General features: G+C 35.5%; 1 pseudogene; it reads left to right on the forward strand.

Moving 5' to 3' along the window:
• The window catches only part of LOC149540460 (26S proteasome regulatory subunit S10B homolog B-like), a 75,724-nt pseudogene extending 62,547 nt beyond the window's left edge, over nucleotides 1-13,177 (forward strand).
• Nucleotides 13,178-13,513: the final 336 nt, after the last annotated feature.

Below are 13,513 nucleotides of genomic sequence, written 5' to 3' on the forward strand. Positions count from 1 at the left end.
AAATTCAAGGTTAGTATTTGTCTTTTATCTATTTTAGGACTTAAGAATCTACTCCCCCATAATATAAAAGATCATATAACCTCCTTTCTCCCTATTTTCCATCACTTGATCCATTTTTGCATTGAACACTTTCTTGTGCTTAATCGATTTGGATGATTCCTTTTGGAAATTAGGGTTGAGAAGAGGTTTCCATTTTCTTCCTATTCATAATGTAAGGGTTACTAGGTCATCTTGTGGCTTAGTTTAGTATACGTATCTAGGGTCTTGTGGAATCTTTAATCATTATGGTTCATCACAGAGAAGATGAGTAGCTGAGAGGAGCAAAGTTTGAGTAGAGCTAGTAGCTAAGTGTGGGCTTAGGAAACAAGGAGGTTTCTCGGTGGCTTGAAAGAATGAGTTTAGATTCTTCTTGGAGTTTTCTATTAGATTATGAATCTGGGCTAGCTAATGGTTGGATCTTGTAAGGTCTTGCAGAATTACTTATGTATTTGGTCGTAACTTGAAAGGCCTTACAACTAGACATGTTGTAAGTAAATATTATGATTCTACTATGAAAATTATGGATCTAAATCTCTATTTGTGTTCATATTTTGTTGTGTGGTTATTTCTTAGGGTTACAACACCTCCTTTGGGATTTTCCTAGATTTCACTACATCAAGTGGTATTAGAGCAAGGGTTTGATCTAGTTGGTTGATCTTACTAGAGCAAAGGTTTGATCTGGTTAGAGATATGTTGCAGAGGGTTTATGAAGATCTTAGAAAACACCTTCGAGAAGATTGGACCCTAGGGCAATTGATGAAATTTTTCATACTATAGAGACCAGGATTTTAAAGAATGTTAGATCAAATTTCATATTTGAGCTTGATTTGATGAAGAATGATATTATGAGAACTATTGTTGGTATACCTAGGAATTTGGGTATTAAAGATGGTTATGAGGAAGCTCCTGGAGACTTTAATGTTGCTAGATCTAGTGGTGAAGATAGAACTAATCGCATGGAGAGACCTATGAGAGATAGGGCAGGTCAATTGGGTAGATTTGGATCTTATTTAAAGCCGAAGCATAAGATGGATGTCTCTAATTTCTTAGGTACTTTGAATCCTGCAGACCATATTGATTGGATTGGAAAATTGGAAGACTCCTTTGAGTTAGAGGATATTGGTGATCTGGTCAAAGTAAGGTTCACACAAACTAAGTTGAAGGACATGTTGCATGTTGCTTTATGGTGGAAAGAGTTCTAAAGAGATAGAGAAGAGGAAGTTGAAATGAAGATCACTAAATGGAGATTGATGGTGACTAAAGTGAAGGTTAAGTTTATTCTTGTTGATTATGAACTTGAATTGTTTAAGTGATTACAGAATATGAAGCAAAATGATTTGTCTGTGAAGGATTATACTGAGGGGTTTTATAAGTTGACTATTGGGTTTGGACATAGAGAACTTTCTAAGGAAAAGGTGGCTAGATATATTAATGGTTTTAGATTCAATATTCAAGACAAGATTGGTATGATGAATACTACTTCGATTGAGGATGCTTATTAGTATTCTTTGAGGACATAAGAGAATTTGAAGAGAATACATCAAGGTAATTCTAGAGTGATAGAGAAAAAGAAGTATTCTAAGAAGAAGAAATATTTTGAGAAGAAGGAATTTTCCAGTGAAGATGAACTAAAACTTATTGAATAGAGGAAGATAACAGAGAAAGTGCATTTAAAGGTACTTGTTACAGATGTGGTAAATAAGGACTTAGATCTTTTGAATGTCTTAAGGCTAGTGACAAAAGAATTGTTTTGGTGCAAGAGAATGAAGACTTGGTGAATGAACTTGAGCAGGATGGAGATAACTTTCTGATTCAAAGAGTGTTACTTGGTAAGAAAGTATTGGAATCTTGTCAAATGAGTAATTTTTTCATAACTCATTGCAAGTCTAGAGCTAAGATCTACAATGTGATTGTGGATGATAGTAGTATTGATAACCTAGTTGTTATGGAGATGGTTTGAAAACTTGGCTTAAAGAGAATGAGACATCCTTGTCCTTATAATATTATTTGGTTACAAGATGAACATGCTTTATAGGCAAGGGAGCAGTGTCTTATTGATTTTGACATTGGGAAATATAAGGATCAAGTGTCATGTGATATTGTGTACATGAGTAGTTGTCACATATTACTTAGTAGACCTTGGCAATATTATTGTTGAGCCATCTATAATTGCATCAAGAATGTGTTTACTTTTGAGAAGGGTGGCATGAAGCATACCCTAATTCCTTTGCATAATGTAGATTTTGTATAAAGAACCTAAGTTTTCGTAGCTACGTTGAATTGAGGGATTCTAAAAGGGTTCGAGATCAATGTAGAAAGTAGATTTGTTACACATTGATGACAGTTGCAGAAACAAAGTTGCAAAAGTGGAATGAAGGCAAGAGCGTACAAGTTGGTATGGTAGAGGACATGTATGTGAAGAACTAGTTTATGATTTATGTGTTGAACCCTGGAAGATGTTCTTTCAACTGTTAAGAACATCTTTTCTTTGCACCTGGGATGTCTAATGCAAGAGAATCCTAGGAAAGTCAGCAATCCTATATGCAGGGGCTTTGGGCTTAGATTTATGGACTTATGGTTTGCGTGACTGGGGATGTGTTCAAGGCATATTGGGAAACCCTATCATAAGTGCACATAAAGTTTGGAGTTATCATCTTAGAGGTAGAGCTATTTTGGTGTTTGTTGGTTGTGTGTTCCTGATTTACTAGTAGAATTTGGAGATTGTTTTCATGTGCTTCGATCTGAGGGACTTGGCATGTGCACTATTGAATTTGGATCGTTCACATAGACCTATGTCTAAGTGCACATACTCTCTTGTGGTCTCTTGAGTTAGTTGTGCATTGTAAACTTGGGGCTTGTCTTGAGTATTTAATTATTTTCATGTATTTAATATTTGTAGACAAGCCAACTTGTGGCTTGGTTTAGTATTAGTAGAGGGTCTTGTGAAATCTATAGTCACTATGATTCATCATAGAGAAGATGAGTAGCCAAGAGGAGTGAAGTTTGAGTAGAGCTAGTAGCTAAGTGTGGGCTTTGGAAACAACGTGGTTGCTTGGAGGCTTGTGAGCACAAGTTTAGATTCTTCTTGGATTTCTCTACCATATTATTGATCTAGGATAGCTAGTGGTTGGATCTTTTGAGGTCTTGCATAATTACTATTGTAAATGCTTATGTATTTGGTTGTGACCTGAAAGGCCTTATAACCAGGCATGTTGGAAGTAAATATTGTGATTCTGTTATGAGAATTATGGATCTAAATCTTAGTGTTTTTGTTTATATTCCACTATGTGGTTTTTTTTGGGTGTTAGGAGATATCCTTTGGGTATTCTCCTACTTTGCACTGTGTCAATAGACCTTCCTTTTCTACATTGAGTCTCTCTTCCAGGTCCTTCCATAACCTAGACTTATCCCTATTGCTAATAATACCATAGACATTAAAAAGCTTATAATGAATCGTATACCCTTCATTGAACCACAAATCCAATTTTCATAAAATTCTAAGGAGGAAATTGAGACATTCTTTAGATCCCATAATAGATCAAGCTCAACTGAGGCCCCTTTTGTGAGGAGTCTCTTACCTCCCTCCAACCTAGAGACTTCCTAAATTTAGTCACCTCTTTACTATATAGTTTTGTTCTTGAAGAAAAATTAAGTCCACTTTAGGAGCCACTCCTTGTTAGGGGCATTAAGGCCGCTAACATTCCATGCAATGATATTCATGGTGCCATGGGAAGGATTGTCCCCTTCCTTGCATGAAGAATATCGATAAGTTTAACATGACTCTTAGCTACCCCGTCTTTGGATCTTAACTCTTGCAAGGATTTTTGACCTCACTTCCTTGACACTTTGCACAATCTAGATCTCCTCTTCTTGGGAGGGAAACTCTTAAACCTAGAGGTTTTGAGTTATCCTTAACTATCTTCTTATTTATCTCAAGATCTAACACTTCCTTGTCAGAGGTAGGGACTATTTGCCCTTCCCTAAGGTCTGCTTCTAGAATCTCATAAACTAGAATAGATTTATGTAACTTTACCTCCTCCTCATTGAAAATCTCATCCAAAAACTTATTCATTAGATCATCGACTACTATGTAGTTTAGGGCCTCAATTAACATATTGACTTCTACTTCCTTTTGTTCTAGGGTTTCACTTGGACTATCCTTTATATGTGTTTCTCTACTTTTGAGTCCTAACCAAATTTGATCACTTCCTTGGAGAGAGTGACTTGAAGAATAGTTTGTAGCGAAGGACAAACTTCCTCATTATTTTTTGGACCAATAATTAGCAATTTGAGGAAGGAGGGCATTCCCTGATCTTACCCTCCTCCATCTCATCCTTGTGTGGATCAAGAATATTAAGGGTATTTCTTGGATGATCCTGATAACGTACATCTTGAGGCACATAAACAAATTAATTTTATTTTGATCTAAAATGACCCTCAACAAGTCTTGGTTCAACAAAGATAATTTTATCATCTACATTGATATATAGGGCTTTGAAATATTAACATCTACTTTGACTATAATAACTAGACTAGAACAAGCAATATCTGAATCTACTTCCCCTGCATATGATCTTAATTTGTAGCCTATCATTTTAAGTGTATTTTTACCCAAAAATTCAATCAAAAGATTAGGAAGTAGGATTGCTTTCTCTGCTTCAAATTTCACATTTTTTTTGGATCAGAAAAAGGGATCCACTCTACAAATTTTAAATGGTAATCATTCAAAACTAGGGTTTCCCATATAAGAGTTTATTTCTTAGATCTAAACTATCAAAAGCCAAATATCATTTTCCATAATTGTTAGGTTGGCATGCTTATCTAGGAGATTTTAAAGCCAAATTGCTACAAAACACACCCACATTCCAAGGCCTATCCATTGGGCAAAAAGTCCTTGATCCTGAAACCTTCTTCAAACATAATTTAATTCATGTTCTGATAGGCAGATTACTTCTTGATCATTTTTTGCTACTTGCACAAAGAAATTCATGGTTGTCAAAGGTCCCTAAGTTAGGGAAACATTCCTTCTATTTGACCTAGAATATGAGATTGGATGAGATTCATTTTTTGCTAAATCTATCTTCTAGAGGGGGCTAAAGGCATTGGATTGACTCCCTAGATGCCTACTTCCATTATTTTTAGGAAACCTAGCAATGGGATAAAGCTTTTTCCCTCTGTGAAGATGTGATTTGACCTTTTTGGATCTACAAGATCAAACCTCAATCCATCCTTCCTTGGATTCCTTCTTTTAAAGAAGAAAAACTAGCGATTAATAGAAGGGTAGAGCATACTTTATTTTCCAAAAGTGAACTCATTGTTGTTGATACCTTGGTAGGTGAGAGAAAATTCACAAAGTTTGCAGGAGCAAGAGCAAAGCCCATTTTTTAAAGTAATGTATTTTATTTATCTAGTATTAAATTATTTAATACATCATTGTATAACATCTACTACAATATTAAAAAAAATTACATTTATTACTTTTATAACAATTAAAAAAAACTATACTTATACTATTATATATTTCTTATTTTTATTATAATATTCACAACAAGTACTTAGCCACTACATGACACTTGTTTCATTTTTCATCACTCCCTCTAACTATTTAGTAAGAACTTCACACATTTGTCTCTTGTTAAATGACATAACATAAAATCAAATTTAATGATCATTATTGATAGCTTTTGAAACGGTGAGAGCTCTCATGGGTAGGAATCTAGCAATTGGAACAGACCCTAGTGACGTAGGGAATCTGAATGCGGGGACTTCAGCAAGCAATGCAGGTAATTTGAGTGTGGGCAAATTGACAAAGTTTGACAATTCCTCAGTGTCGGGTTTTGATGGTTTGGAGCATGAAGAAGACAAATTGTTGCTTGGTTTTTGTTCTAGAAGATATAGGGTTGAGGTATCCTTTATTCTGACCCCTTGACCAAGGGCCAATCTAGACTAGGGACCCATTGCAAGAGGGGAATATTTTGGAGGATGTGGGCAAGGATATGATTCCATCACATGTAGAGAATTAGAAGAAGGATGTGGTGGAGACAAGTCAAGGCACATGGTCTTCACTATTTGGAAGGAAGCCAGAAGGAAAGTCATCTTTTCCTCTGGTTACTTCTAAGTCATGCTGGGAAAAAGGTAAGTTTCAAATTTTCATCCTGGATTCAATTGTTGATTACTCTATTTCTACTATAGAGTTTATCGTAGTTGGTAAATTTTTGGGGGCTCATCTAGAAGTTGATGGTCTTAGAAACATGGTTAAAAGGAAATGGGATGTTCGTGGGCAAGTGGATATTGCACTAATGATGAAAAAATTCTTTTCCTTTGTCTTTATATGTAAGGAAGATTTAAATATGGTTCTATGTGGTGGTCCTTAGTTGTTTGGTAATAGTACTCTAACAATCAAGAAGTGGGAACCTAATATGGATCTGTTTGATGCCTTTTTCTTGACTACTCCAGTTTGGGTTAGATTACTAGGGATCTCACTTGAATTTTGGCATGAAGACATTTTTAAGGGGATAGTTGGCTCATTTGGTGAGCTAATAGCAATTGATAATGGGATGGCTACAAAGTCAGAACTTCATTGTGCCTAGATCTATGTGAAAGCTGCTCATTTGGAAAATATTCCCCAAAAAGTGGAATTAAATTCAAAACTTGGAAAAAGGATGCAAGAAATCATCTTTGAGGATCTCCCTAATGCCTATTATGTTTGCAAAAAGCAGGGCCACTAGGCTAAAAACTATCTAATGAAAATAAAAAACAAATCAAAGGTGGTGAATGGGGATAAAAAGAGAGAACCAAAACCAAAAACAGTGTGGAAACCAAAAACCATTATGGAAAAGATAGCTGAAATAAAAGTTGGCCAAGATTTTCAAGATAAGGAGGAGCTGTTGGAAGAAGAGGAGATATCCCAGAATAATTAAGTCCCTAGGACCAAGGAAAAAAAGGAATGTGAAGATCCTATGAACTAGATGGTAAACTATCAAAACAAAGAGCCCAAAATGGTAGTTTTTGTAGTTTTAGAGGAGATAGAGGAAGGAGAAATCCTTGAGGAAAGAAGTGGTCAACTTGACAAGCTGGAAGTTTTGGGAGAGCCTCTATAGGAAGTCCCCTAGATCCTTTCTAGATCCTCAGGACAAGAGCTTTTGAATCTCGATGATGTTCAGGAGCCAAAATGTTTGGATTTGATTTTTGTAAAGATAAAATCTATATAGAAACCAGGTCAAAGGAAGAAAATAGAGAAGAAATCGAACCTTAATCCAACTTCTTCAGGTGTGGAAACTTGAAGAAGTAAATTGGAAATTGGCTCTCTCAAATTGAAACCAAATGTTGGAACTCCAGAGAAACGGGGTAGGAAAACTACTAGGAAGACAAGAGAAAGTGAAAGTTTACATAATATTGCTAATAGAAAATAGGCAACTATTCTAGATTTTACTCCCAAAAAGTTACGATGAAAGTGATCAGCTGGAATATTAGAGGGATGAATAGTATTCACAGACTTGATATTGTTCATAACTTTTTAAGAGAGCAAAAACCTGATATTTTAGTGCTTCAAGAAACTAAAATGGAAAAATAAAAAGTAGAAAAGCTTAAATCTTTTAATAATTATTGTATTATGGCAAGTAGTTTCGAAGGTGCTTTTGGAGGAACAATGATCTTGTGGAAACAATCTTTATTTTCTACCAAACTAATTGATGCTAATAAACATTATTGGTAGTTAAGTTAAACAGTAATGCCCAGAATAACTATTGTTATATTGTTAATTTGTATCTACCCAATAAAAATAACTCTAGAAAACAATTTGGGAATCCTTGTCTAAGATAAATATTGTTGACTATAAAGGCAGATGACTTTTCTTGGGGGATTTTAATGTTTCTCTTTGTGAGCATGAAAAAAAAGGTGGAAATGCTAGTCAACTGGAAGAGAGACAGGATCTTATGGATTTATAAACAAAGAGGGACTAATGGACTTAGATCTTCATAGGATTGAGTTTACTTGGAGTAACAAAAAAGTGGAAAATGAAAGCATCCAAGCTCGGTTGGATAGAGTCTTAATATCTCCGAATTGGACTAAAGATTTTGTATAAGTTGAAGGCTATTTAGAAGATAGCTTCTAAGCATTTTCCTCTTTTATTTATGGAAAAGGCTAGTCAAACTAGGAAGAATTCACTATGCAGATTTGAGAAAATGTGGATGCAACATCCTCAGTTCAAGGATTGACTTGTGGAATGGTGGAACATAAACATTGAAGGAACAACTCTATACCGCATGGCTTCAAAACTTAGGCCTGTTAAAAAGAAAGTTAGAGAATGGAATACACAACATTTGGGAATATCTTTGAGAGTAAATGTTCTATTAAGGATGAACTTAAAATCATTTAAGACTGAATCTAGTAGGAGGGATACTCGATAGAGTTGGTGAAGGATGCAAATGAGAAACTAGTGGAGTATCATGACATAATATCTAAAGAAGAGATCTATTTGAGACAAAGGTCTAGATCTATTTGGCTCAAAGAAGGAGATAGGAATACAAATTATTTTCATCTGTCTACTTTGAAACACAGAGCCAAAAACCATATTACCAGTCTTAACAAAGGAAGACTTCAAATTACTAATAATCAGGAAATTTCTAATGAATTGGTTTCCTTTTTTTCGACTTTGCTATGCTTAGACCTTGATATCAACCAATCTAAATAGGCTGAGTTACTAAGATGCTATTCTTTCCTTGGTCTCTGAGGATTAGAAAAAAATGTTACATGCTATCCCCAAGGGAGAGGAAATCTAAAAAGTTGTTTGCTCGCTTGAGGGAGACAAATCCCTAGGGCAGGATGGTTTCTCCATGTTTTTCTTTCAAAAAGAGTGGAAATTGGTAGGAAAAGATGTCTACAATGCTATTAAAGATTTCTTTGGAGCCTAAAGTATGTTGAAGGAAATTAATTCTACCTTCCTATGTCTAATTCCAAAAAAGATTGGAGCCGATTCTTCGAACCAATTCTGACCTATTAGTCTCTGCAACTTGATTTATAAAATTCTAGATTTGATTTTTAAGAAAAAAAATGGTTTTATTACTGGTAGATAAATTCCTAATTCAATTATTTTTGTGCATGAAAATATCCTTTCCTTATATCTTTCTAACAATCAGGGTTTTATCAGGAAAGTTGATATTGCCAAAGCTTATGATAGAGTTGAATGGTCCTTCCTCCAAAAGATCCTTATGTCTTTTGGCTTTAGTGCCAATGTGATTAAGCTTATTATGCAGATAGTGTCTACTAATTTTGTTGCTATGTTAGTCAATGGGAGCTCCACTAAATTTTTTTGGCTCTCTAGGGGGCTGAGGCAGGGTGACCCCTTCTCTTCGATTATTTTCACTATGATGGCTGATTGTCTAGGGAGATATATTGGGATGTTGGTTTCTAAAGGAAAAATTCAAGGTTTAAGATCCTTGTCTCATCCTCTTACCTATTCTTATGAACAATTTGTGGATGATACCATTTTCCTTGGAAAAGTTGAGATTAGAGAGAGTAGGAATACAAAAAAAGGCTCTTAACCTTTATTCCTCTGCAATTGGACAATTGATTAATTGGAAAAGAGTTCATTATTTTTTATTAATACTCCAACTGCTAGACGTGGTAAGATTGCCAACATTATTAGATGCTCTATTTCTTCTTTTCAGTGTACCTATCTTGGATTAGCTTAGGGATTGAATCCTCCAGAGAGTTTTTGGGAGGATCTTATTAAAAAATTCAACAAGAAACTAGTTGGGTGGAAAGGTAATTTACTAAGTCAAGTTGATAAAGTTACTCTCCTCAAAGCCTTTCTTCAAAGTATTTGTATATATGCTTTGAGCCTTTTTAGGATCCTAGGAAAATTTGCTAATGCAATTGACAAAATTCAAAGGAACTTCCTTTGGTCCAGTATAGAGGATAAGAAAAGAATGGCTTTAATTGCTTGGGATAAGATTTGTAAACCTAAACTAGAAGGGGGTTTGGGTATAAGATCTGCCAAAAGTATGAATAAAGCTTTATTAGCTAAACAGGGTTGGAGAGTCTACCATGAGAACAAGGAATGAAGCTCTATCTAGAAACATAAGTACCTTTATAAGGCTCTTTCATTTGCTGATTTTCTTTCCTACCCTATTGTTCCTTCTTCTTTTGCAATCTGGAATGCAGTTCAGAGAGCTAAACATATTTTAAACAAAGGTTGCAAATGTATAGTAGGTAATGGGAGTAAGATCAGATTTTGGGATGATGAATGGCTTTTGGATCATCCTCTGATTGAGGATTTTGATGATAAGACTTTTGTGGACAATTGCAAACAGGTTTATGGTGAATTTGTGGAAAATTACTGGGATCAGAGTAAATGGGTCAATATTAATGACATTAATAAGAAACTTTCCAGTATCTAGTTGGCCTTGAATGTTGTTAGCCTTTACCTTAAAAATAAATTTAAAAAATACTTTGGTTTGGGGAACTGAACCTAGAGGATATTTCAAGGTATCTTTTGTGTTCAAATTGGAGGATAGAGGAAATACTCCTCTGTGGGCTAAAGCATGGATTAAAGTCTTACTCCAAAAATCAATGTCTTTTTTTGGACTTGGTTTCAAAACAAAATCTTAACTCTGGACAACTTGCAAAAGAGAGGAGTCTACTTGGTGAATAGACGTTGTCTCTATAAGAAGGACTTTCAAGACAAGAACTACCTTTTTAAAAATTGTTGTTTTAGCCAGAATGTTTGGAACTATCTTCTCAAATACTGAAATTTAAATTGGGTTTAGCATAATGACATTGATCTTTGTTTTTAGGGTTGGACTTTTCCTACCAAGAATGATGATATTGGTTTTCTTTGGAAGATTTGTCTACCTCATATCTGGTGGGGAATTTCGAAGGAGAAGAATGATAGAATTTTCAGAAATAAGGAAACTCCTGATTGGGTTTTAGGTCATGATATAATCAGAGCTATAAAAGAGAATTTTAAAGCTTTGAGGAAAATCTCTCATGAGATTCAAATAAGTAATCCCATGAATGCCAAAGGCACTACTAAAAAACAAAAGGATCATAGACATAATGTTAAGTGGAGATCTTCACCTATGGGTTGGATTAAAGGAAATTTTGATGGTGCTTCCAAAGGGAACCCGAGAAAAGCTGGATGTGGAGGTGTTTTGAGAAACCATTATAGTATGGTTGTGGATGTTGTTGCAATCCCTATTAGGAAGTCTACTAGTCATAAAGTTGAGGAAATGACTACTCTTTTTACTATAAGGATGGCTATGAAATCTGGTTTTCAGAATCTTTGGTTGGAAGGAGACTCTCTTAACATCATTAACATGTTGAACAACAAGAGTCTGATTACTTGAAGCATAGAAGGAAGTATATTGGAAATAAAAGACCTTATGAATACATTTGATAATGACGTTATTTCTCATATTTTTTGGGAGCGCAACAAAGTTTTTGATTGGATTGCTAATCAAGCGGTCTATAGGGAAATTAGCTTGAGTTGGCAAGATGACCTAAGCAAGGAAGTCAAGCTGATGACAACTATTAATTATGATATGACACAATGCTCATGAAGGGAAGATCACACAAATAAAGGAATTTATTAAGGGAAGTGATGGGTTTGTGGTAGATTTTCTTAGTATCCCTAGGTGGTACTTTTGCATATTTATGGTTTGTACTTGGCATGCATACAAGGTTAAAGGTTTCTTGGAATCATTAACACCTTACTCTACTTTTTGGCTACTATTTTTAGTCCAGTTGCAAATGCAGAGCCAAAGACAAGATGGGAGGGGACCCAAGAAAGCAAGGGCCAAACAATTGCAAAGAATGAAGGGCGAATTTAGGTGTTTGGGAATTTTGACAAAAGGGAAGGTCACAACCTATATTGAGAAACTTCAAGGGCATAAGCCATACATTACATAGTCCTTCAAAAATTGGATTGAGGATAGGGTAACGTTGCATGAGGTTACTATGAGGTTGTCAGAGGAGTTCATCGCTAAAGTTACAAGTCTTTCAATGGAGGGTCTTAAATTCAGCAAACAAACCATTATTTTGAATGCAACCTTCAAAAAATTCCCCAAAACTGATGAGGAGGAGAAAAGACTGGAGAAGAATGGCGATTTTTATGATCTGAGCTAGATTAAGGTTATCTAGAGGGATGTTCTTTCGTGTATCTATGAGAATTTTATCCTTGATGGTAGGGCTAAGAGAGTCCACAAGTTTCATTTTGTGTTCTAAATCATTTTAGGTATAAAGATAGAATTTCCTTTCCATTCTACCTTAAATACTCTCTGATACAGAGCCTCCAAGCACATAGGAAGAAGGATTCTCATCCTATGTTTCATGAGGGCTTAATCCTTCTTATTGAAAAGTATTATTAAAATGGGGCTATTAAAACCTTTCCAACTTTGGAGAAAAAAAGGAAAGTGTCTGGTAATGAATCCTCTAAGAAAAAGTGATAATAAGAGCACTAAAAAGGGTCATAAGTAGGAGATTAAAAAGAAGAAATGTTGAGGAAGTGACAAATTTTGAGAATTCTGTCGAGGAGGACAATAAGACAGAAATGGGAGACCTTAGCTTGAACCTGGAAGACTACTCTGGAAGTAAGGGCGTGTCTACTAGTAAGGACCAAGTGGAGGAGAGAAAAGATAGAAAAACTAAATCAAATGCTAGGTGTGAAGCTTTAAAGGATGATGATAGGAAAGATCAAGTTCTCTCTTCTCCTCCTAATACTAAATCCAGCAAGGAGAAAATAGACATTGATATAGGAAAAAACAATTAGGGTAATGTTCTTGTTATGAAAGAGCAAAGCCCAAGTAAGGAGAAGGAAGAGGAGTTTAATGAGAAGCAAGATGCTAACACTGACATCCAGGTCAATAACACTACCATTGACGCTATGATTAGAATTGAAGAAGATACCAGGGATGAGACTCACCATGCGAAACTCTCCTTTCTTCATATTGGCAAACTTAAAGTGGAAGCCTCTCTACAAGTGGATTCGTGGCTATACAATGAAATCATGGTGCTCAAGAAATTTTTTGGAGTCATTCAGGTAGAGCTGGACTATGAACGTGTTATGAGAGCCCACATAGAGAAACTCATCGGTAACATACTTGATAAACTTAAGGTTTACGAGCTAGAACTCCATTAACCTATTAAGGAAAGTGGGCATAGAATGGAGCAGGTCACTTCTAGTTTGTGTGCTATAGCGACCAATCTAGGCAAGAAAAGCAATGAGGAGATCATGTCTCTAGACATTATTGTGGTGAGGGGTCCAAGAGGGCCTAGCAAGAGAATGAGGCAAAGTATGAGAAAAAAGATTGCTGATGCTTTTGAGGTTCCTATTTCTGCCACGATTGATATTATCCAGGTTCCTACTGAAGTTAGTAAGGAGGTGGAGAAGAGCATCAAGGAACTGGCGTAGGTGCTGGTTGTGGTTGTTGGTGTGCTGGTTTCTGATCTGGGTGTTTTTGTTGGTTCTATTTTT

The sequence above is a fragment of the Cupressus sempervirens genome, chromosome 9, assembly GCF_028749045.1.
Source record: "Cupressus sempervirens isolate cs-2001-9-10 chromosome 9, ASM2874904v1, whole genome shotgun sequence".
NCBI lineage: Eukaryota > Viridiplantae > Streptophyta > Pinopsida > Cupressales > Cupressaceae > Cupressus > Cupressus sempervirens.